The sequence below is a fragment of the Leucoraja erinacea genome, chromosome 4, assembly GCF_028641065.1.
Source record: "Leucoraja erinacea ecotype New England chromosome 4, Leri_hhj_1, whole genome shotgun sequence".
NCBI lineage: Eukaryota > Metazoa > Chordata > Chondrichthyes > Rajiformes > Rajidae > Leucoraja > Leucoraja erinaceus.
The window spans coordinates 85,689,632-85,716,551 of NC_073380.1; the positions used below are offsets into that span (position 1 = coordinate 85,689,632).

The 26,920-nt window shown below is 44.4% G+C and overlaps 1 protein-coding gene across 3 annotated transcripts in view; it reads left to right on the forward strand.

The window, feature by feature from the left end:
* LOC129696642 (zinc fingers and homeoboxes protein 2-like) overlaps positions 1–26,920 on the forward strand; it is an 88,436-nt gene that overhangs the window by 44,520 nt on the left and 16,996 nt on the right. The gene's annotated exons all lie outside the window — the stretch shown is intronic.

Sequence of the window (26,920 nt, forward strand, 5' to 3'; positions counted from 1 at the left end):
GGTTCCTGGGAGTCAACATCTCCGATGACCTCTCATGGACCCACAATACCTCTACTCTGATCAAGAAGGCTCATCAGCATCTCTTCTTCCTGAGGAGACTGAAGAAGGTCCATCTGTCTCCTCAGATCCTGGTGAACTTCTACCGCTGCACCATCGAGAGCATCCTTACCAACTGCATCACAGTATGGTATGGCAACTGCTGTGTCTCCGACCGCAAGGCATTGCAGAGGGTGGTGAAAATTGCCCAACGCATCACCGGTTCCACGCTCCCCTCCATTGAGTCTGTCCAAAGCAAGCGCTGTCTGCGGAGGGCGCTCAGCATCGCCAAGGACTGCTCTCACCCCAACCATGGACTGTTTACCCTCCTACCATCCGGGAGGCGCTACAGGTCTCTCCATTGCCGAACCAGCAGGTCCAGGAACAGCTTCTTTCCGGCGGCTATCACTCTACTAAACAACGTACCTCGGTGACTGCCAATCACCACCACCCCCCGGACACTTATTATTATTTATTCAAATCGTTTGCTATGTCGCTCTTCCAGGGAGATGCTAAATGCATTTCGTTGTCTCTGTACTGTACACTGACAATGACAATTAAAATTGAATCTGAATCTGTATCTGAATCTATTGAATACAGAATTTCTTGGAAGATGAAGATTAGTGATTATATTTTCAATTTTCTGCACAGCACACTGCCATCTCTACATCCCTAAATAAGGGTCTTCACCTGAAATGTCACCCATTCCTTCTATCCAGAGATGCTGCCTGTTCCACTGTGTTACTCCAGCATTTTGTGTCTATCATCAGTGTAAGCCAGCATCTGCAGTTCCTTCCTCTACAAATGAAAACATCTTTGACTACAATGGGAGAGTCCTTCATGATTTAGGACATTTACTGGCCTGAACATCAGCACAATAATTTCTACTGAAAACAATCCACCTTGGTTCCGATTTCAGATGGGTTCACATCTTTTTCTACTTTGACTTGCTGTCTGAACATTGGCACTTGAACGCATCCACCAGCTTCCTGCTTTCCTTCGGTTCTTCGCTTTAACATTCATTTTCCTTTTCAAATGTTGAAAACCAACTTGTCAAACTTCTAGGCAATCCATGAATAATGAACTGAAGGGCCTGTGTAGAAAAGTGGAGAGATATTGTTTATTAACTTGAAGAGCAGACGCTAGTAAGTTATAACTACCTCTTGATATTTAAATCATCCTTGGGAATTGGTGATATGGAAAGAGTAGTGGATCTTCAATTTTCTGTTGTCCTGTCATGCACCTTCAAGTGATCATTTATAGTAGACTATTAATCCACCAATTTACACAGCTTTAGGATTTGGAAGGTAACCTGATGGAAACCAACCTGAATAAAGAGCGTGCAAACTCCACACAGGCTGTTTTGACTTGAGAATAGAACATGGGTGACTGGGACTTGGGAACTAATACTTGCTGCTGTCCTTCAGTGTCATCCATATCCTTGAGCATTGTGACACATGCAAAGAGCAGCACCCTGAGAGTATGTCAACTGCACTGTAGTGTTCCATGTTAGCCCAGATTATTGGTTCTCAACCGACAGTGGGCAATGACAGTACAGTGGCGTGGAGAAGGTGGCACTAATACTAAGTTGGGAAACCATGCACCAGTTTTCATAGCTGCAGAGAGAATTGCCCCTGTCCCACTTCGGAAACTTGAACGGAAACCTCTGGAGACTTTGCGCCCCACCCAAGGTTTCCGTGCGGTTCCCGGAGGTTGCAGGTGATTGCCGGAGGTTGCAGGTACTGGAAGCAGGTAGGGTGACTGACATAAACCTCTGGGAACTGCACGGAAACCTTGGGTGGGGCGCAAAGTCTCCAGAGGTTTCCGTTCGGGTTTCCTAAGTGGGACAGGGGCATTAGCAGCTTTAAATTCCTAGGCATTAACATCTCACGTGATCTGTCCTAGACCCAGTAATCAAGATGAAGGCATGACAACGCTTTTACTGAGAAGTTTCAAGACATTCAGCATGTCTCCAAATACTCCATCAAACTTCTACTATGCACTGTAGAAAGTATCACAAATAGTTGCAACATGGCATGGCACAGCAATTCCAATGTAAAAGAATGAAAGAGGCTGCCAGAGTGGTGGACTCGGTGTGATCCATAGGGTTACAGCCCTCCCCACCACCAAAACCATGCAATGAAACCCTGCCACAAGAAGACTGCATCTATCATCAAGGATACCCACCATTCGACTGTGCCCTTCTCACTGTGACCTTCAGGCAGGAGGTATAGAGGTCTGAAATCCCATACCACCAGGTTCAGGAACAGCTACTTTTCTTCAACAATCGGGTTTTTGAACCAACCCACACAACCCTAAAAGTACTGCATAACCAAACAAGACAGCACGCTGAAGTAACTCAACAGGTCAGGCAGCATCTGAGGAGAACATGGATTTGTGATGTTTCGGGTTGGGACCTTGTTCAGACTGATTATGGTTGTGGAGGAAGGGGGCGGGGGTGGCTGGATGATAGGAGGGATGAAACAGAAGCCTAGTGAATGATATGTGGATACAGGTAAGGGGGGGGGATATTTGATAGGGCAATGGCTGGAAAATGGTCAGATGAAAAGACAATAGGTGTGAGATGAGGATAGAAGGAACTGCAGATGCTGGAAAATCGAAGGTAGATATAAATGCTGAAGAAACTCAGCGGGTGTGGCAGCATCTATAGAGCGAAGGAAATAGCCAACGTTTCGGGTCGAAACACTTCTTCAGATTGATGTGGGGAGGAAGATTGGAGCCAGAGGGCTGAGGGAGAGCTGAGAAGGTGGAGGAGAAACCAGAATGACTCCATTCAAGGACCCAAGCAGTCTTTCCAGGTGCAGCAGAGGTTCACCTGCACCTCCTCCAACCTCATCTATTGCATCCGCTACTCAGCTGCTCTACATCGGTGAGACCAAGCGTAGGCTTGGCGATGGCGATCGCTTCGCCGAACACCTATGCTCGGTTCGCAATAACCAACCTAATCTCCCGGTGGCTCAGCACTTCAACTCCCCCTCCCATTCCGAATCCGACCCTTCTGTCCTGGGCCTCCTCCATGGCCAGAGTGAGGACCACCGTAAATTGGAGGAGCAGCACCTCATATTTCGCTTTGGGCAGTTTGCACCCTAGCAGTATGAACAGTGACTTCTCTAATGTCAGGTAGACCTTACTTTCTCCTCCCTGTCTCAGCTCTCCCTCAGTCCTCTGGCTCCACCTCTTCCTTTCTTCCTCCCGTACCCCCCCATCCTCACATCAGTCTGAAGAAGGGTTTCGACCCGAAACGTTGCCTGTATCTTTTGCTCCATAGATGCTGCCTCACCCGCTGAGTTTCTCCAGCACTTTTGTCTACCAACGTTCATGCCGATAGGTTATAAGCGTCCCAACGGAATATGAGATGCTATTCCTCCAGTTTGCACGTGGGCTTGCACAGTCAATGGAGGAGGACCTGGAGAGACGGGAATGGGAAGGGGAGTTAAAATGATTAGCAACCTGGAGATCCAGCAGCTCTTGGCAGACTGAGTGCAAGTATTTAGTGAAACGATTGCCAAGTCTATACTTGGTCTATATAAAGGAGACCAAATCAATAGTCAATAGTCTATTTATTTGTCATTTGGACCCCGGAGGTCCAAATGAAATGCCGTTTCTGCAGCCATACATTACACACAAATAGACCCCAGACACAACACAATTACATTTTACATAAACATCCATCACATAGCTGTGATGGAAGGCCAAAAAAACTTATCTCTCCACTGCACTCTCCCCCCCCCCCCCCCCCGATGTCAGAGTCAAAGTCAAAGCCCCCGGCTGGCGATGGCGATTGTCCCGCGGCCATTAAAGCCACGCCGGGTGGTGCGAGGTCGCACACCGGGTCTTGGTGTTAAAGACCCCGGCGTGCGCTCGCACAGTCCCGCGGCCGTTCCAAGCCGCGCGGGGCAGTGGTGCTAGGCCCCGCTCCAGGAGCTCTTCAACCCCGCAACTCGGGCGGGGGAAGTCGCCGTTGCAGGAGCCCCGAAAAGCGGTCTCCCTCCAGGGAGCCGCGGGCTCCCGGTGCCGCCGTCCGCAGACCCGCAGCAGCAGCCTCCCAATCTCCGGAGGTCGGGCAGCAGCAGCAGCAGCAGCAGCGGCAGCGCTCCTCCACCGCTCCACCCGCTCCGGTCTCGGCCAGCTCCGCGACGGTGAGGTGAGTCGGCACCTGAGTCCCTGGCTTCTTCCTGTTGGAGGCCGCTCCTCGTTGCGGCCTCAACGACAACCGAGACCCGACGAGAAAAGGTCGGGTCTCCCGTGCAGGGAGAGATTTAAAAGTTTCCCACCCCCACCCCCCCCCACACACACTCAAACCCCAACATAAAATAACAAAAACTACATTAAAACACAGACAAAAAATAATAAAAACGCGGACAGGCTGCAGAGGCCGCTGCTGACCAGAGTCGCGCCGCCTACCGGATCAGGAATACCAATTATGTAGATGAGGTTAGATTTTCATTGTACTTCATTATACAGGTGCACAACCTTTTATCCGACAGCCTTGGGACCAGACACTTTTCGTAATTCGGAATTTGTCGGTCTTCGGAATGGAAATTTTTTTGCGTAGATTTTAATGGCTGGCTCAGTGGTAGAGTGCTCGGCTCATATCCGCAAGGTCGCGAGTTTGCGCCTTGATCCCGGCAGTTCCTCGGTCGCGAGTTTGAGTCTTCAATGTCGTTTTTTCTTGCAGAATAAATGTCTGTAGGAAATGCAGTGTGTTGAATGAATTCCTGAATTTGTAAATGTGACCGCAGCATTGAATCACCTCTCGCACTCATGTCACCCTAGCGGGGCTACATGCCCTTAGGCGGCCTAAAGCGACATTTTCACACTCTTATATCCGTGTGCAGCAGAGGCGACGTGCGTTTGGCGCCAAACGTGAGCTTTGGTGTGCAGACGACATCCTGGAAAAAATGTCCCGTTTCTTCCAGGTGGGCGATATACCCTCCCGGTCAATATACCCTCCACTTCTCTTTTATGAAGGGGATTTAGTTCCCCTTTCTTCCAGGACCGACCGGAGGTTCCGCTGTCACCTCTGCGGGCCACCCTCGGTGAACGCTCACTCAACTTTGTCTTGGGATTCCTACTCCCCCACGCAATGTACCCTCACCTTCTCTTTTATGAATGGGGATTTAGTTCCCCTTTCGTCGAGGACCGACCGGCGGTTCCGCTGTCACCTCTGCGGGCCGCCCTCGGTGAACGTCCTGTCTCCCTGTCCCTGCAATAGCAGGGGGCAATCAAACAGCACAATACCCCCCTCCCTCTCCAACTCCAGAGGAATCAGCTCCCCGATGGGCCGCTACAGCGACAAGTGGCAGTTCGCCCACAGCCCGAGCTGCGCGACCCCAAGAACAAGACGTACCTTGCACACCATCAGCTTCTGCCCATACGGGGAGCGTGTTCCTCTGGAGTTGGAGCGGGGCTGGGCTGGAGTGGCTGATCTGGGATCTCCGTGCTTGCAGTGGGCCTGAGGGTCGGTGTCCCGATGAGGGGGCGCAGCTCGGGCTGTGGGCGAACTGCCACTTGTTGCCATAGCGGCCCATCGGGGAGCGGCTTCTGGTGGTCCTGACGTCTCCGGCCAGTTTGCAGTTTTCCTCTGGAGTTGGAACGGGGCTGGGCTGCTGCTGGCTGTGGGTCTCTGGGATCTCCGTGCTTGCAGTGGGCCTGGGGGTCGGTGTCCCGTTGGTCCTGACGTCTCCGGTGACTGGCACTGTATGCTGGCATCGCCGACGTGAAGACAGTGCAAAGCCCCCGCGCCGGTGCAATGGGCGGGGAGCTGGAGAGGGGAGGGAAGGGGTCACACACATGGCCGGGAAGCAGAGGGGTGTAGGTGGGGTGAAACTGAAGGGAGCGACAATCTGCTGCTCCCTGCCCGCTGAGTTAAAAAGTTCCCACGCAAGACTGTGTATCGTGAGTCTATCGTGGAAACTTTTTAACTCAGCGGGCAGGCAGCAGCATATTGTCAATTATTAACCCTCCCGCGCAATATACCCTCACCTTCTCTTTTATGAATGGGGATTTAGTTCCCCTTTCTTCGAGGACCGACCGGAGGTTCCGCTGTCACCTCTGCGGGCCGCCCTCGGTGAACGTTTTCAAGGACCTTTCTTCAAGGACTGAAAAAATGTCCGCTATTCGGAGGTTTTTGTTATTTGGATCTTCGGATAAAAGGTTGTGCACCTGTACTTGTGCACGTGACAATAAATTTGATTCAACTTGATCTGACTTGAATCTTGAGGTAATTTAGTTGAAACACTCAAGTCAAGTACAAGTGATAACAGACAGAAAGAGCTAGTGTAACTCGGGGCCAGGCAAATTCTCTGGAGAACATGGATAAGTGCCATTTTGAGTCGGGACCCATCTTCAGTCTCCAGCACGTTGCATCATTTGATGTAAACCAGCATCTGCATTTCCTTGTTCCTCCTAGTTGGTGCACTAGCTACCTACACCTCCCCCCCCCCCCCCCCCCCCCCCCCCTTATTCCTTCAATGGGAGCGGCCCATCACATCATCAGCCATTGACTGCAAGAGTGGGTGGGTGAATATTTTATTGTGTGAATAGTAAATGGGATTGTTACTCCTTCAAATAGGTTGGGGACCACTCATCCGACTATGCCCTAGAATTAGTTTCAACCACTTGCCTTCGGACGCAAGAATGAAACCGTTTTGGGGAGATGTTAGAGCGTTGAGCAATAAAGGGGTTGGAAGATTGCAACCTTCGCGTGGTCTGCCCTGTTTCTACGAATGCAATCAACCCGGCGTGCACAATCTAATAACATCAAGTAGAACAAGTTGTCCTACAACTTTAGGCTGTGCATGCCATACGCAAGAAGAAGAGCAATAAAGCACAAGGATAGGCCCTTCGGCCTACATTGTCAGAGCTGAGCATAATGCCAAGTTAACTTAATCTCCACTGCCTGCACATGATGCATATCCTTCTATTTCCGGCATATCCATATGGTTCCCTGCACATGAATGTGATAAAGTTAGTGCAGATCACATTTTCAGATGTTATATGGAGGGTCTGACAAATTTATGATACAGGTTGAAAATGTGAGTAGGATGCATTAGTGACAAAATGCCTATTTTATGAGTAAAATGGTCCAAAGAGTCCATTTTTAATAAGATACAAATACGTCAAAAGAAAAGAGAATTGTTTTAGTTTGACACTTAACAATTCATGGACAGATTTCAATCTAAAATATGCTATTGCTTTTATCAAGACCTGAATATTTTGACATTTAGTGCCTGAAATGGTTTCCCTGAACGCAGGCAAATGTAAACTAGATAAATATCTGGATTTCAAGGAGTATGTCAATGTTTAAGCTTCTTAAGAAAATAAAGTGGAAATATCTGGTGTTGGACTGTACGTGTAGCAGGATGTCCACACCGATCTTCTCTAAAGTGGATTGGAAGTGAGGTTATTTAGCTCATCTGATCCTGATGTGTGCTGTGGAAGGGTTCCGTTTCCTTACTATTGCTACTTTCATCTTTACAAACTTTTAAACAAGTTGTTTTCATTGTCTTCTAAACATGTCTAAAATAGAATTAACAATAATTATGCATGTACCAAGTTTATTTACTCCATGTTGAAATAACAGGTTGGATCTGATTGCGTCAGTAATTTCAAGCGCTATAAACCTAAAATATTTTAACATTCAGATATTTTGTCTGACTGTTTTCTAATTTGTCACTTAAAAGTACTTGCAATCATTCTAAAGTAGGGGAAATGTACATTTATGAAAATCCTTCTCCTGTATTGTATAAAATAAAATTAGTTATGTAATTCAATTCAAGACTTTAACAGATCAATTGCAATCCAAATGAGAACAAATTTTATTAAGTAGCATCTGTTATCTCAACTGTGCAACATGAGAAAGATCAAACAAAGGATATTTAAGTCTGAACATTGTGGTTCGCTGCCAGCTTTAATGATAGTTTCTAGACTTTCAGCTGAAGAGGTGGAGTTCAAATTTCATTTCTGACATACATCCCCATGGAGAGGGAGAGAGTTTATTTTGCCAGGTTAACTTAAGTGGAAGCTTATTGTTGCAAGAAAATGTTTCTTTTCTTTAGTTGGATGGGGAGGAGAAAGAAGATTTTGATCATAGAATAGCATTGATAATAATTCAAAAGTCCATCATTCAGTCCCACTGAAGAACAGGAATTAGAAACATAGAAGATAAGTGCAAGAGGAGGCCATTCGGCCCTTCAAGCCAGCACCGCCATTCATTGTGATCATGGCTGATCGTCCCCAATCAATAACCCGTGCTTGCCTTCTCCCCATATCCCTTGTCTCCACTAGCCCCTAGAGCTCTATCTAACTCTCTCTTAAATCCATCCAGTGATTTGGCCTCCACTGCCCTCTGTGGCAGGGAATTCCATAAATTCACAACTCTTTGGGAGAAAAAATTATGGCAAGTAGCAACTATTAAATCTAAACTTGGGAGATAAAACCATTTTGAGCATTCTTTGAGATTTCCACCACAGGTCAAAAGCAGAATTTCTATTTTAGGCCCTGGTTCATATGAGTTTTCAATGAATGAAATATGTTTTAGCCTCTGCCTGTGAGTAGGTGTACAGAGATCAAGTGCTGCATTTCTGGAGTCCAATAAAATTAGAATAAACTTAAATAAATTTATAGGCAGATAATTTTTTTTTTTGTGGTTAATTTAGATAATCTGAAGCAAGTTTGGAATTTAATCATTCAGAAATTTAAGTTTAGAGACACTGGGTGGAAACTGGCCCTTCTGAGTCCACGACGACCCACTGAGTCCACAATGACCAATGATAAGCCATACTCTAGTTCTATCCTACACACTAGGGACAATTTTATAGAAGCCAATTAACCTATAAACCTGCACATCTTTGAATGTGGGAGGAAACCACAGCACCCAGAGAAAACCCACTTGGTCACAGGGAGACCATACAAACTCTATGCAGACAGCACCCATGGTCATGATTGAACCCAGTCTCTGGCACTGCAAGGCAACAACTCTACTGCTGCACCATTGTGCTGCCCTAATTGTGATGTCCCACACTATAAGATTGTATGCAGGTTTATTTAAGATATAAAAGGTTTCATTCCAAATGCATACTTTACAGTTGACGTACTGCAAAGTGTTCTTATGTCCTTGATGTGAATGAGCTTTTATTTGCTAGCTGTGCAATTACTGTTCCAGTTTTCTCTGTGATTATTTATGTGGTTTAGGGTTTAAGCAATAAATATGTAGAAATTTAATGAAGGTTGGATTCTTTGAACACACTTGAATAATTGTGGTGATCATATGTCAAGTTCAAAGCTTCATTTCCAATCCTGATTCTGATTGCATTTTGGCTGCTCATTTTGAAACCAAAGTTTTAAAGCAGTGTTGACCAGTCCCAGTTCCTGTAAATCAATTTCATGGAATAAACCCATGGGCCCACACTGCTTCTTTCCTCCTTGCTTCTCTGTGGTACCACCTTTAGTGGGATCGCTTCAGCACGTTGTTTCCAAATTTGTTACATTGTCTTCTGTGGCTCCTTAAAAGTGCAAGAGCTTAATTCAACAAAATGGATCCTCCCTCTCGAGTGAAGATTGAGGAGTTGGTGAATGGATAATTTTCAATCTACCATTGAATGAGGCTACCTGGGGGTTAGAGGGATAGGCCATGAGAGCAAAGCAAAACTCTGAAGTGCTGATCTCAGCAATTTTGTCAACGATGCCTGCAATTCCCTGGAAGCCCAGTTGCTGCTTGCACTACATTTCATGGAGACAACCCCAATATATCCATTAACTGTTTTTTTTAATCATAATACACTTTTTTATCTTAAAGAATTCACATTTTTTGCAACTTCCTTAAAAAAATCATTTTTTCCAATCAGAAAAACGAGGATTTACATAATTACAGTAATTGAATGTAACCTCTTGCAGTCAGCTAAACCCAGAAGGTTTAAGAACAGCTCCTTCATCCTGTTTTTAACACATTTAAATGTTTAGAAAATTAATCACCTTCTACTTTCATCCGATTCATGTTTGATTAGCAGTGTCTAGACAGGTTTTGCCTGACTAGTTACTTGTTGCCTTTCAGCTAAAGCTTTCTGCATGCTTGCCATGTCTCCGGAGGTGATCTTTATGGCCAAGTTACAAAGTCCAACCCATGAAGCAAACCACAACATTGTTTCCATATTTTGTCACAGCCCCGCTGTTAGACTCTGTTGTGCAAGCTTGATGGAGCTGATGATTACTTTCTCCAATATTAAAAATGTAGTGTGACATATTAAAGTAGATTTGGACTTTATTTATTACTAGACGACCCGTGGACCCGTTGGGTCCCCATTGTGACGCCAGTCAAAATGGTAATCTGAAAATGGCGGCGGGCCGGGCAACCCTCCCCAACTGTGCAGGCGCGGATAGTGGGTCCGGTAACCCTCCCCCAACTGCGCAGGCACGGCTGATGGGCCCGGCAAATGGGAGCGCAGTGCCGCTCGCGTTATAAAGTAAATTAAAATTTATAAAGGGAATTACTTTGTCAAATTTAACGAAACTTGCTACTGCACACTCCAGGTGAATGGTGAGTAAGGTGCCCCTAAAATCGTGTGCTGTTTTGGCTGTATTTCGGGAACATACATACATGCATATGTAGAGGTCCATGCGCGCATCATTAATATTTTGCTACTACTGTGCCGTCGCTCGAGATTACACCCAAGTTCCATTCCAACTGCCAAACCTTTGAATTCCGACTGCCGCCTTTGAATTCAAACCGCCTAACAGCCTGCTCCCCTGACCGCATGATTGGTCGGCCCAGATCACGCCTGGTCCACGCGAGAGTTCGAGCCCGACCAATGACAGTTCAATACCAAAATGGCTCAAGCCGCCACACACATACATTTGTAAACATACATACAAGATGAGACTTTTAGTTATGGATAGATGGATAGATAGATAGATAGATAGATAGATAGATAGATAGATAGATAGATAGATATCGTTTACTATGTTTACATATTCAATTGTGCTTATGCTAGTAAGAATTTCATTGTTCTATCTGGGACATATAACACTCTTGACCCTTGACCTGATCAATTTTCAACATGTTTGTAAAATATAGTCAAAATTATATCATCATTTTACCAGGACTACAATGATAATTGAATTGGTAACTGCAACCCTAACCCTAACCCCCCACCACAGTCAGTCTGAAGAAGGGTCCTGACCTGAACGTAACCTGTCCATGTTTTCTGGCTGATCCACTGACTTACTCTGCACTTTGTGCCTTCTTACCTATATAATTCTTAATAATAAATGTATGATCAGCCATGATCATATTGAATGGCGGTGCAGGCTCGAAGGGCCAAGTGGCCTACTCCTGCACCTATTTTCTATGTTTCTAATAATAAATGTGTAGGAAAATTCTTGCATCACAAGGAAATCTTGTCCGAAACAAATTAAAATGTATTGCGCTTGGTTGAACATTTAACATGTATATTGGACATGCATGAAATCTATTGCAATGCAATACCTTTTGTACTTGGGCATTTCCTCATCCCTGTTTGGTATCATCCGATGTAGTGAGTTCAAATATTAAAAGCAGAAAGTAATTTGCAAGTTGACAACCAGCGTGCTCCCCTTAATCAAACATGTATTTTGATGGTACACAAAAAAGCTGGAGAAACTCAGCGGGTGCAGCAGCATCTATGGAGCGAAGGTGATAGGCAACGTTTCGGGCCGAAACCCTTCTTCAGATTTTGTATTTTGATACCATGCTATTGAATAGCGATGATAATTTTTACAGCGAGATGCAGGAGAACATCTATTATATGATGTTCAAGAAGGAACTGCAGATGCTGGAAAATCGAAGGTACACAAAAATGCTGCAGAAACTCAGCGGGTGCAGCAGCATCTATGGAGCGAAGGAGATAGGTAACGTTTCGGGCCCGAAACGTTACCTATCTCCTTCGCTCCATAGATGCTGCTGCACCCGCTGAGTTTCTCCAGCATTTTTGTGTACCATCTATTATATGATGTTGACCAGACGATGAAAGAGATTAAAACGTAAAGGGTTTGATAGATTCTACAGGGAAGATGTTTTCCCTGACTGTGGAATCGAGAACTGGGGGACATCAGCTTCAGAATAACCGTGAAGACATAAGAGACAGCAGATGCAAGAATAATGAGCAAAAAACAAGATGCTGGTGGAACTCAGCAGTCAGGCAGCATATGTGGAGGGAGTGGGCAGAGGATGTTTTGCATCTGGGGCCCCTTTTTTGATGGAGTAGGGAGGGGAGAAAGCTGGAAAGAGAGAAAAACCATTTTAGATTGAGATGAGCAAAAACATTTCTTCATTCAGAGGGCAGTGAACATGGAGGTGTCTACCCCGGAGAGTTATGGAAGCTCCATCATTGAGATCACTCAAAACAGGCCAATAGATTTATGGATATTAAGGAACAAGGGATATGGGGATATGACGGGGAAAATGGCACTGAGACAATCTCGATGAATGGCTGAGTAGGTTCAAGATATCATTACTTCTGTTCCTTCATGTAGCCTTGACATGAGTGGCAAGTGCAGTTTACCCTGGGTATATGTGATTGCTACCTTTCTAGGTAAAGTTGCAAGAAATTAGGATATTCATGTCAATGAGAATGGCGTTGAAGGATTTGGATGAAAAGTGAGACCAAAGGCTTAATTACGTAATTCCATGAATACAGACAGTGATAAAACCATTTCTTTAAAAGAGATAACAGAATCTTCTTTCATAAAAACACATTTGATTCTATCTTCAGTTTAAACATCTGCACATTCCTTCCTACACATTTCGTCTGCTCCATTGTGAAATCTCAAGTTATGTCTACTTTGAAGAAGTTCTCCTCTCTCCGACAAGACTTCTGCAACATCCTCTCTCGCTGCTCCCTTTCCCCTGCTGCCTGTCCCGCTGAGTTACTCCAACATTTTGTGTCTGTCTTGCTGTTAGAGGAAGTGATAGAACAGAGTGCAATTAGATGAAAAAAACATTTGGACATGTTCGTGAATAAAAGGTCTAGAGAGATCTGGGTCAGGCGCAGTCAAATGAGACTAGCTCAGATTGATATCTTGGTCAGCATGGATGGGTTGGGCCAAAAGGCGTGTTTCAGTACTACATGGCTCCATGACTCCAAGTCAGGAAAGTGTATGACTGTATGGGTGGTTGCATTTAGCACACTGGTTGCACAGAGGCTGAATTATTGCCCCATGTTTTTAGATGTTTAAACTAACACATTCGGCAGCTGTGGAATTTAAATTCAGATTAATAATCTTGCAGTTGAAACAGCAGGTTTCAATAATTCACCCTCATCCTACTAAGCCGGAAATCTGCCATCCTTATTCGGTCTGATCAATGAATAATTCCTTATCAATGTGCCTGTTTCTGAAATGGTCTGGTAAGCAACAGGGATAAGCAATAAATCGAGCCTTGTTGATCCTGCCTGCAATTTTTTTCCTTTTAAGTAGATGGCGTTTGCCATGATTTCCATTAGTTAATTTTGCTACTCATGTCCCTCTGAGAATACGGTTTGTTCTTGAAGTCAAATCGAAATATTACTAAAACTCTCATCTCGACCACTTCCTGTCTGACTTGTAATTACATTTGCACAAAAACGATCCCCCACAGCGCTATGAATTTTCGCCACCTTACTCACCATTCTCCTCTGTTGCAAGTCAAATAAGTTTTGTTCCGATCGGTGAGATAGTACAAAAGTTATGAAGGTTTCCCCTTCCCCACGCCCCCTTCCCGCCCCCGCACACCCCCCCCCCCCCCCCCTACTCCCCTTCCCCCACACCCCCCCCTCCTCCACATCCCCCCCCCCCCCCCACCACACCCCCCACATCCCCCCCCCCCCTCCACCACACCCCCACATCCACCTCTCCCCCACATACCCCCCCCCCTCCCCCATACCCCCATCTGCCCCCCGCTCCTGTAACACTAATGGAATACAACTTAAACTTGAACAACGATTAGATTTCCTGTTATTTCCCTTGCACCTCCCCTGTTATAACATACTTACCATCATAAAGATCTCGCTGTACATTTCCTTTCTATTCTCCCATCAGGAGAGTCTCCCTGGATGGCACTCGGTATAAATCAGCAAGACAGCCGTGGACAAAGAGAAGCCATGTTCCATGATCACATCCCGTGCTGATTAGTTGCAACGTTGAAAGGCTTGAGATCTTGTATGATCTCCAGGCCTTGTGACTAGCAATCCCTCGAGGAGAAAGGAGGAAATTTCCCTTGATGTGAAATGGGGTGACATTTAAAAACAAAAGGATGCAAAAGTTTGCCCATTGATGCTGAGAGAGCTTGAGGCTTTATTTTTCCCCAGCACAATGGCTGAACATTGTCTCGATACTCATTTACTGTGTTGAAAAGGTTTGGACTTGCCCTTGACAAGCGTGGGCCTAGAATGGATGTGTAAAATAATAACTGCAGGCCATAGTAAAAGTAATTATCAATACTCTGGCTCCTTTTACCTGCTGAGATTCCTGTGGCTGGGAAAGGCTGGCCATGGGTAAGTTTAAATGAATTATGAATCGAGGTACCTTGTGTCTTTACAGATTTTCTGAGAGTGGATAGGTCACCTTGACCATCCACCTCCACTAAAGTCAATGTCAGTGCTCTCGGCTGCATTTATGAATTTAGAAATATTTTTACCATATCCCACACCTATATCCAATTTACCCACAGATGGGTAAATCTGTGCAACTATTTTCACACATTTTGCAACTATTCTCTTTGGTACCAGATGGCATGTGTTTGCAAAAGTATTTTTTAAATTATAGCAACATACAAATTTACAAAGCTAGCCTGTAAATATTCCTAGGCCTGACATTTGTTTCCAAATGTTATTGTTTTCAGCCCAATATTTGAAGAAGCCCTCAAGCCAAGGTTCAGATTTTAAAATGCAAACCTAATCACTGTTCTGAAGGGCTTAGAGGGGGTGTAATAATTAAAATTCAATATCACTTCAATATCAAATTTTAATATCAGACCAGGTGTGAGATTTGAAGAAGGTTTGCATAAAAATTCGGCTGGTTAATTTTGTTTGAACGTTAATTTCCCCTAATCCATGTGATTGCAATCATTTCTAGTCTGTCGCACCAATGTAGAAATTCGACTGCACACTGTCAATGGAGATGTGCACTTTTTCTCGAGGCAATTTCCAAATCAAATAAGGGCCAAAAGGCACGGGAAATTGATTTACATAGTTTTTGAAGTCATTTATTATTAGTTACTCCCAGGGCAGTAGGGTTAGAAGAACACTATTCCAATTCGGGACCAGGGTTGATCTTTGGAAATCCCTTCCCTCTCCCTACCCCCTCTTCAATCTCGGGGTGTTACCCCCAATTTTAAAATGGTCATCGCTCTCATTTCCATAAGCAACATCCTTGATTCATATTGATGCATGAGAAATGTAAATGCTTGTAAATGCAAAGTAAATACATTGTGTATGCAGCTGCAGCGGCTTTGAAATTGGACATTTTTTGTGGGATTAGTGCTAATCATTGTGAAATGTATCATGTAATCACTTGTGATGCTGCTGCTTTAACAGAAGGGAATGCAAGGGGATACATTATTGAACAAGTTAACTTCTTGACATTTTCTGCAGGATTTAAAAATATTTTGTCAATTTAAAAAAAAAATCGGTTCATGGGATGAGATTATGGTGAATAGTTAGAATTTGTTGTCGACTCTAAGAGCTCCTAAACTAAGGCAGGAGATGAGAGTTGACCACTTTAGTGGGTCTGGGGTCCCTTATAGCCAGCCTTGGCAAAGATTAGTGAACCTGATTGGTATTTATAAGGCACAAGAGACTGCTGATGTCAGAGACTTGAGCAAAATAATAACTGCTGGAGGAACTCAGTAGACCAACAGTGTTTGTAATCCCTTTACTGAGATTAACTTTTTAGATATGGTTATTTTAATTGGAGGGATATTAATTTGAGTCCTTAAATCAATGATCTAAAACCCAGATTGCTAATCTATTTATTTGAGCATGACTGTACCAAAGTCCATAGAGTTATACAGTGTGGAAATGGGCCCATTGCCCAATTTGCCCATGCTGACCAACATGCCCCACCTACACTAGTCCTGCCTGCTTTTTCCCCATAACCCTCTAAACCTATCCTATCCACGTACCTCTCTAAATGCTTCTTAAACATTGCGATAGTACGTGCCCCAACTACCTCCTCCAGCAATCCGTTCCACACACCCAGCACCCTTTGTGTAAAAATAAAAGTTACCTCTCAGGCTCCCATTAAATTCTTTCCCCCTCATGTAAAACCTACAGTATGTCCTCTGATTCTCGATTCCCCAACTCTGAGCAAAAGGCTCTGTGCGTTTACCTGATCTATTCCTCTCATGATTTTGTACACCTCTATAAGATCACCCCTCATCCTCCAGCACTCCAAGGAATAAAGTCAGAGAAACATAGAAAATAGGTGCAGGAGGAGGCCATTCGGCCCTTTGAGTCTGCACCGCCATTCAATATGATGATGGCGATCATTCAACTCAGTATCCCGTCCCTGCCTAAATTCCTAGCTTGTTCTATACCTCCCTGTAGTTCGGGCCCTCGAGTCCTGGCAACATCCGCTTAAATCTTCTCTGCACCCTTTCCATCCGAAAAACGTTTTAACCATCCCATCTCCCTGTGATGTAATTTTCAAGGAACTATCTACCAGAAATCCTAGATCCTACTGCTCTACAACATTCTTCAGAGCCCTACCACTCACCACGTAAGTCCTGCCCACGTTAGGCATCCCAAAATGCAAAACTTCACATTTCTGTGTATTAAATTCCATCAACCATTCCTCAGCCCACTTGGCCAACAGATCAAAATCCCGCTTCAATTTTTCACAACTATTTTCACTATCCACAGTACCGCCCTGCTTTAGTGTCATCTGCAAACTTGCTAATCATGCCATGTACGTTCTCATCCAAATCATTGATACAGATGACAACAACAATGGACCCACCACTGAACCCTGAACCACCCCGCAAGTCACAAGCCCCCAGTCAGAAGAACAACCTTCCACCATCACCCTCCGTGAAGCCAAATTTCTATCCATACAGCTATCGCTCCTTGGATCCCATGTGACCTATCCTCCCAGAGCAGCCTAACATGCGGAACCTTGTCGAATAGCTTGCTGAAATCCACTTTCACGTCTGCAGCCGTGCCCTCATCAACCTTTTTGCTCACATCTTCAAAAAACTCAATCAGATTTATGAGATGGGACCTCCCACATACAAAGCCATGCTGACTATCTCTAATCAGACCTTGTCCATCTTAATCGGGGGTGTCAAACTCATTTTAGGTCATGGGCCGGATTGTACAAAATGTGACTTCATGCGGGATGGAACAGTTCTGCACGCACAAATGTCAGTCAGCCAGCCTGAGGCCAAGGGGAGCTCAGCGCCGCCATCATGTCTGCTTGACAGTGCTTGCCGGCGGCAACCGTCCCCTTGGAAACCACGGGCCAATCACGGAGCGGAGGATGGGAGCGCTCAGCTGCCATCTTGCCTCTTTGACGGCTGTTGCCCGCGGCAACCATCCCTTTGGCAACCGCGGGCCAATCACGGAGCGGAGGATGGGAGTTCCCCTGCTGGCGCAGCAGGCGACACAGACAGCGGTGAGAGGGAGCAGCGAGGGAGAGAGAGCGGCTGCCGTACAGATACATAATAAATGGTCGTGAATATACTTTTATTTTCCCCCAAGTCATCCCACAGGCCGGATTGGACCCCTTCGTGGGCCGGATGTGGCCCGCGGGCTGGTAGTTTGACACCCCTGATCTAAATGCATGTATATCTTATCCCTTAGATTATTCTCCAATAACTTTCCAACCACAGGTGTCAGGCTCCATAATCAAGGAAGAAAGGTGGAATTTTCTATTGAAGAGGATTTTCATCTCTCAATGTTCCCATAAGTTCACCTTCACAGCAAATGTCAAATGGATGCTATCGGGATTAATTGTGATATTAATTACTCTTTTCTACTGCTCTAATATCACTACACTTGTCTAAATCCTGTTACCTCAATGCAGACTTTGATATAACTCTGTTCTACTGGACATTGTAGTATGATGAATCTAAAGTAATTGTCAGTGTATTAAAGCATTTACCATTTTGGGAGCAAGACCACAAGGTGAAAATAGGAGCTACGGTCTAGATTTTCCAGTCAGTGGCAAACATTGCTGGCCACCAGCAAAACGGCCTGCAAAGATTCAGCAAGTCAGGCAGCATCTGCAGAAAGAATAAACAGTCACTTTTCGAGTTCGGATAAACGGTTTGCAATCTGAAACATTTACACTGCTTTTCTCTCTAGATGCTGGCTGGACCTGCTGAGTGTTCATGGCACTTTTTATTTTTAAATTTCATCTTTCTGGCGTCTGCTGGGTGTTTTTATTTTCAAAGATGTAGTGGGCTCTATTGTATTAATTATCCCTTTCCAAAGTAACTTAGAATCTGATGCCATTCATGGCATTTCTGTTGTGCCCAGCAACAATGATGTCATTGGCCAGCCTATTAAATTGAAGAATTTTCACACTATACAACAAGAAGTAAAAAGCAGAGAGGGTAGCACGGCAGGTAATGCTGTTGCATCACAGCTCCTGCTCCAGGTTTAACTAGGGGCGGAGCAGCAGTCGAGTTGCTGCTTTACAGTGCCAGAGACCTGGGTTCCAACCTGACTCCGGGTGCTGTCTGTACATTTGTATGTTCTCTCTGTGACCGTGTGCATTTTCTCTGGGTGTTCCAGTTTCCTCCCACATTTCAAGGATGTGCAGTAAATAACTTGTGTAAATTGACCCTGGTGTGTAGGATAGAACTAGTGTATGGGGATAGCTGGTCGGCATGGACTCGATAGGCTGAACGACCTGTTTCTATGCTCTACCTCTAAACTCGGGTGGTGTCTGTGCTGAGTTTGTGCATTCTGCCAGTGAAACTGGAGCACATGAAGGAAACGCATGCGGTCACAGGGAAAACATATAAACTCCACACAGGCTGCACTGGAGGATAGGATTGAACCCAGGCTGTTGGAGCTGTGAGGCTGCAGCCAGTGATTCGGCAGGTCAGGCAGCATCTGGGTGACGAGCAACAGGAGGAAGTTGATGGACACATGGGAGAGAATAGGCAACAGGGGAACAAGTGGTGGGTTGGGATTGGGGCCCAACGGAGTCAAGATGGGCCAAATGGCAATCTTTATCTTGCAAAATAAAGCAAGAAATAGCATGCTATTTTTGTCTTTTTTGAAGATAGGAGAATGAAGATAGAGACATGGTAGAGTCTGCAGAAAATATTTTTTTTGATCTTTTAAGACTCCTCAATTTTTAAATCGCAGTAGGTCATTCAATCTGTCGTGTTTGCTCTGCCGTTCAATGAGATCACAGCAGCTCCGACCTTGCATGATCCGTGGAACCCATAGAATCCAGAACCCCAGAATCCAAATTTCTGCCCACCACATGGCACAGTGATGCAGAGTTAGAGCTGCTGCCGTACAGTGCCAGAGACCCGGGTTTGATCTTAACTACGGGTGCTGTCTGTACAGAGTTTTGTTCTCCCCAGAACTGCGTGGGTTTTCCCCGGTTGCTCCAGTTTCCTCCCACACTCCAAAGACATACAGGTTTGTAGATTAATTGGCTTTGCTAAAAATTGTAAATTGTCCCTAGTGTGTCGGATAGTGCTAGCGTACGGGGTGATTGCTGGTCGGCACAGACTCGGTGGGCCAAAAGGCCTGTTTCTGCACTGTATCTCTGCATTTCTGTATGTATCTCTGTATCACACCCTTGTGTGAATTCATGATTTGACCTCTACAGCGCTCGGAGTGAAGGTTTCACAAGCTTCCTAAAAGAAGATTTTTTTTTTCTTTTAAATGGGCGCCCACTCATTTGAAACTATAACCGTTATCATTCATTTTGGGGCCTAATTAGAGATAGTTGGAATTGGGATGTTCTTTAAAAACATTGTTACCTGATGTTTAAAAGGCACTTGGACATGTATGTAAATAAGAAAGATTTGGAGGAATCTGGGCCAAATGGGACTAGCTTAGATGCGGCAACTTGATGGGCATGGATGAGTTGGGCTGAAGGACCCGTTTCCATGCTCTTTGACTTTGACTCTATTCAACGTTTAAAGTTTTCATTGATTGAAAGTAGAGTGTCCAAAGTTGCAATTCGTAATCCTGATTCTATGTTGACGACATCTGCAAAGTGTGCACAACCTTATTCTGTGAAAGAGGTGAGTGTTACTGTTAATGGAAACCATTATAGTTCTACATTAAATTCCATGTCTGTAAACAGCAGGGAATAGTGTAAGCTTCACAAGGCTGTGATCGTGAGTGTGGACAGTTTCACTCTTCTTTCATCTCTGAAATCTGGGTCATTGTTGTGTGCAATTATGTTTTTTGGAAAACTCCATCTAAACATATTTAAACAAAATAATTCCTTGCCCAGTCTAATCCTGATAACTTAAAGTCATTTTTATGTTAAAATCATTAAATTGAACAATAAATGGCTCCGATCTGAAATATTGCACATAATTTCAATAGAAGTGCCTTAAAACAGTGCCAGAGCATTGCGATACTTTGCGTGCTGGCCCCAATAAATTAATTTATTGTATATTTGTTTTGGATTGATCTAGTTTGTAGATAATTGCATAATATAGATTGTGGTTGGAAAGCACAATAAATACCCTGTATAATTTAGTGGTTGCTTTGCATGCTTATCTTCCCTCAAATCTGATGTATTCATCTCTATGAATTAAAAGAGGGATAGTTCCAGATATTGATATAATCTACTCTTCACCAAAAGGGCTCATAGTTGTAGGATACAGGGGTAAGGCGTCTGATTAGAAACAGGGTAATTCATTCAACAGGTGCATTGACTGCAGAATTCCTACATATGATGTCAAGAATGATGGGTACGAAGTAACGAAGTAACACATTAGGACTGAGATGATGAAGCTGTGAATTTTGCTACCACAAAGAGCCACAGTATTGAATACATTTAAGAAGGAAAGATTTCTGGACTCCAAAAAGATTTGCAGGTAGTGAAGATGGTTGTGAAAAATTGCAGCAGGATCTTGATCCATTGGCCAGGTGGGACGAGGAATGGTTGATGGAATTGAATACAGGGAAACGTGAGGTGTTGCATTTTGGGAAGTCTAACATGGACAGGACCTACACAGCAAATGGTAGGACTCTGGGTAATGTTGTGGAGCAGAGGGATCTGGGAATGCAGGAGCATGGTTCATTGAAGGTGGAGTCGCAGGTAGATCGGGTGGTCAAAAAGGTTTTTGGCACATTGGCTTTCATCAGCCAGAGTATTGAGTATAGAATTTGGGAGGTCATGTTGCAGTTGCATAAGACATTGGTGAGGTTGCACTAAGAGTATTGTGTTCAGTTCTGGGCACCATGTTATAGGAAAGATGTTGTTGAGCTGGAAAGGATACAGAGACAATTAACAAGGCTGTTACCAGGACTCGAGGGTCTGAGATAAAGGGAGAGGTTGAGTAGGCTGGGATACTATTCCTTGGAGCACTGGAGGATGAGGGGTGAGCTTATAGAGGTGTATAAGATCATGAGAGGAATAGATCGGGTAGGTGCACAGTCTCTTGGCCTGAGTAGGTGAATCGAGGAATCGATGGGCTCCACTGATAGATAGTAGCTCAGGACTGCTCCCTAGTTATTCATAGAATGATTCAGTTGCCTAATAACAGATGGGAAGAAACTGACCCTGAATCTGGAGGTGTGCGTTTTCACACTTCTGTACTTCTTGCATGATGGGAGAGGGAAGAAGAGGGAGTGAGACTTGTCCTAGATTATGCTGGTGGCATTGCCGAGGAAGTGTGATGTTTCAGTGGAAGGGGAGGCTGGTTTGTGTGATGGTCTGTGTGACGGCTGGTTTGTGGGCTGCGTCCACAATTCTCTGCAATTTTATGTTGCGGTCTTGCAGAGACTTGTGAACGCAGCCCAGACCATCATACAAACCAACCTCCATTCCATTGATTTATGGCCATAACGACGGGCTGGGTTTAAGACACCAAGTGACCATCATCCCCTTTTTCTCGTGGATTCTAACACCATGTTAATGTCACAAAGACTCTTCCCAAAGGCCACTGATGGGACACTGGAATGTTGTGCTGTGAAAGTTCTGTTCTCGTGACCCCAGCAGTGTGAAGTAATCCCCTCCTCCATTTGTTCTCATTCATGATGTCATTGGACGGAGGGCTGAACAATGAGCAAAGTTTGCCTCAAAATGTCTGCCTCTAACAAGCAGGTACAAAGCCACACAAGGGGGGGGGAGGGGGGAGGGGGGGTAGTACACACCATCCTTCTATAACTTTTAGAATTGCACAGTAAACTTGTATATAATGACCCTTTTTTGAAATGATGTGATTCAAGAACGCAACTGAACTTTTAGAAATCAATTTAGCAGTCATGAATTCCCATCACCTCTCTTGGAGAGGACAGCAGATTAAAGTCCTTGAATGTATAAGATTTTTAACATCCAATTGACAAAATGAACCTGTCGGTGTCAACTCTGCACAAACTATGCATCAGCTTGAATACAAAATTTAAAACCTGACCACAGAAAATCAATTTATCCTTGAGGACTTGTGAGTTTCACCTTAACTAACCAACCCCACCCACATTTATTCAGAGTGCCCTGTACACTGGGACAAGATTGAGATTCACCCTCTCATCCCTCACCCATCTCCCATCAGCAGATGTCACTGCCTGAGTATAGCTCTCAGGCAATCCTGAAGCCAATGACTGGGATAAGGCTACCTAATTCCAGGCAGTATTCCCACTAATGTCATTGATATATTGGTCTTTAATACATCAGGGCTGACATCCAAAAGTATGGAAGTTTGCTAAGATAGTGCAGTATAGTAGGTTGTCCAGTTTTCATAGTCAGGTCAAATTTATTGTCATATGCACAGGTAAAGTGAGATGAAGATACAATTTAAAAATCTTGCTTGCAGCGGCATTGCAGTGACATAGTCTTATCCAAGGAAAGTTTTTTTTTTTCTCTTCTTGTAGTCAATGCAAAGTGGGCTAGTGGGGTGTCCAATGGTGGAATGGATCAGCTTGGCAAGTATTTGTAAGTGTTTGATTGGAAAAAATGTTCTCAGTGGGGCACAAGATTCCGAGAGGGACAGACAGGATAGTTGCTAAGATAATGTTTGCTGGGGCTGGAGAGTCTGAGACTAGAGGCCTCCGAATAAGGGATCAACAGTTTGGGACCGTGATGGAGAATTGCTCCTGCTCTGCAGAATTAATGGGTGATTTATGGTCAACATAGACTTGATGGGCCTAATGGCCCATTCCATGATGTGACTCGGATATTTAGGATTGCTGATTTTGTTCTTTTCAGAAGAGTACCCTGTGCCTGACTGAGTAAATTCAGTGCAGAGACACGAGGAGAGTAAACATTGCAAAGTTGTGAACACAGCCCAGTCCAAGACACAAAATAACCCCCCCGACTCCATCTATGCTTCACACTGCCTCGGGAAACCAGCCAATATAATCAAGGACAACTCGCACCCAGGTCATTTACCTCTCCAGTCAGGCAGAAGATATAAAAGCTTGTAAGAACATACCACTAGATTTGAGGATAGCTTCTTCCCCATTGTTGTCAGTCATGCTAAGATTATATTCTCAATCTTCCAGTCTACCATCAGGAGGCCCTTTCACTTTTTGTTTAATCTTCAAGTGAAGGCGGGACATTTGAACAGCAGGCTTTTGTTTGGCTGAGGAAGAGACTTTGAGCAGCCAATAAAAAGCAGGGTAATACTGAACTGTGGGAGATTGTGTTTTTTATTTATCTTCCAAGGTCGAGGAGAGAGTCGGTGAGCAGCCATTTTGAGAGCAGAAGACAGTTTTGAAAAATGAGCAGGAGAGTAGAGAGAAACCCGTGTTTTTGACTGGAAAGTGGCTTTGAGGGAGAATAAATTACCAGAATGATGCCAGGATTCAGGGTTTTTGTTGCAGGAAGAGGTTGGACAGATTTGGATTGTTTTCACTGGAGTGCCGGAGGTTACTGGAAGACTTGATATTATTATATAAAATTATGAGGCATAAATAGTGTAGATTGAATCATTTTCCGAGGATTGAAAAATCAAATGCTTGAGGGTGTAGCATTAATGGTGAGAGGGGCAACGATATAATACAGAGGATGATAAGTGCATGGAATGTGCTGCCAGGGGTGATGGTTGAAGCAGATGCTTTAGTGGCATTTAAAATACTTTAGGATAAGGCATACGGATATGGAGGGATATGAGTTTTGTGCAGGTAGTTAAGTGATGGTCTTTGGATCATGTTTGGCACAAATGTGTACTGAAGGGCCTACTCTTGCGTTGCAGTGTTCTGCATTCACTTTTTCTGTAGTTGTATTCTACAATCTGTTTCTTTTTAGTTTATTTTAGTTTAATGTCACATATACTGAAGTGTAATGAAAAGCTTCTATACTACCCGATTAGCATTGATAGCATGCAAAGCAGTGTTCTTCATTGTATGTCGGTACATGTGACAATGAAAAACTAATGCCAATACCAGAAAGGATACATGGAGCAGTGAAGAAACATAGAAACTTAGAAAATAGGTGCAGGAGTAGGCCATTCAGCTCTTCGAGCCTGCACCGCCATTCAATATGATCATGGCTGATCATCCAACTCCGTATCCTGTACCTGCCTTCTCTCCATACCCCCTGATCCCTTTAGCCACGAGGGCCACATCTAACTCCCCCTTAAATATAGCCAATGAACTGGCCTCAACTACCTTCTGTGCAGAGAATTCCACAGATTCACCACTCTCTGTGTGAAAAATGTTTTTCTCATCTTGGTCCTAAAAGATTTCCCCCTTATCCTTAAACTGTGACCCCTTGTTCTGGACTTTCCCAACATCGGGAACAATCTTCCTGCATCTAGCCTGCACAACCCCTTAAGAATTCTGTAAGTTTCTATAAGATCCCCCCTCAATCTTCTAAATTCTAGCGAGCGTACAGGAAAGTACAGGATTGATCCTAATCCTATTGATTTGTAAAACAGACGAGTGCCTGCAGAGTTGCCTCCTCGTGAGTAGGCTCTCACAAGTCATTTTTTACAAATGCCTTGAGTTCAAGAGACCAGCTGGATGGAGTTGCTGACTGCTGTGGTGCTGCCGGCACCTTCTGCTGGGTGGGAACAGGCCACTTCCACGTGCCTTCTCTCCCCAGGCCACAGGGCGCTCCCACTCAGGCCACAGCAGTCAGTGGCTGGGAGCGCTGAGCTGACTCGCTCGCTCCCCGAGTCAGTGAGACCGGCTGGCGGCTGCCCTTCCTGTACCGATTTGCTTTCCCATCACAGCTCTTTCTACGATCCTCTCTCATACCCTGTGCTTATTCATTTCTAACTGATGAACAGTTCAGGTTGCAAACAGTTCTCCCGAACAGACCCCAGGGACTGCCAGGACTGTAAACATAAGGTTCTGGCATTCAGTGGATTATATTTTCAAAGGTCTGTCTTTCTTATGAACTGATGTAGATATCTTGCCATGTTTGACAGCTTGGGATAATTGTGAGTGCTTCACAATTGCACAGAGATCTGCTTGCTTAAAATTCCACGCACATTTTTCCAAAACCAAACCCATAGACTGGGCCAATAAACATTTTCTTGAAGCACACAGCTCTGAGCACATGAATATGAAAGTGATAAATTAATGTTTCAACTACCAGTGAAAAATGTTAGCGAGAGGGCAATATAGAGACCGGCAATAATTATAAAACAATACTGAGAAGTGTATCTAAAACATTATTTGATCTTAATTAAAATCTGCCACAGTTGTTTTAAAAATAAAAATTCACAATTACACTTGTCAGGAGACCCAAAGCTGGAGATGAAATTAGAAGAGAGCTAACTCTCCGCTGGCCTCTTGTGTTTGGCACAGAGATTTTCAACTTTTACATCTGGACTGAGTTCAGATGACTGAGGTTGACTGAGGTCAAACTAAATAAAGGAAACACAACTCAAGATGGCTCACTTCTGCCTAATATGATGTGTTTAGCTGAATAAATCAACGTATTGGATATTTTAACATGGCAAAGTATCCAAGTGCATTTGTCTAATGAGAAAAATGGAAAGATCTAACCAGAAGGAAAAAAGCAGGATTTTAAGGCGAGTCGTAAAAAGCCGTTCTACAAGCAGGGAGTTTTAGGAAGGGAATTTCAGAACTTGGGGCCCAGGCAGCTGAAGGCAGGGTTGCCAAGAGTGGGGAGATTAAAATCAGCGATGTGCAGATGTTGGAACTGGTGGAGTGCAGAGATCTCTAGGGTTTATAGGACGGCATGTAGGGCTGCAGAGTTATGGCAGTGCTTGATTGTGTATTAGAGAAGGAGGATGAAAATAGTAGGTACATGCGTTCACATGGTTCAGTAAATATGTGCATGTTGGATTTATTTCTGTGAATGTTTTGGGGAATGGGAGTGCTTTCATGGGCATTCAGTGTCATGTCATTTGATAGAAGCCAGATATAGGCCAATTAAATCCTGTCATGAAAGGTAAATCCTGCCACAGAAACCGATGTCTTCATGAAATCTAACCGTCCTTATCCTTAAAGATTCAAATCCCTTGATGGAGAGGGGAAAGGTTGCTTATCCAGGTAAAGGTTATCCATCAGAGGAAAAGGCCCATAATTTAACCCCCATCTAAGCTATCCCAGTGAGCATCTGTTTCAGCTGGTAGAGCTGCTGCCTCACGACGGCAGAGTTCTGGGTTTGATACTGCCTGTGTCCTTGGGTGCTACCTGTGTGGAGTTTGCAAGTTCTCCCTGTGACTGCTTGGGTTTCCTCTAATTACTCTGGTTTCCTGCATATCCAAAAGGCGTGTAAGTTTTGT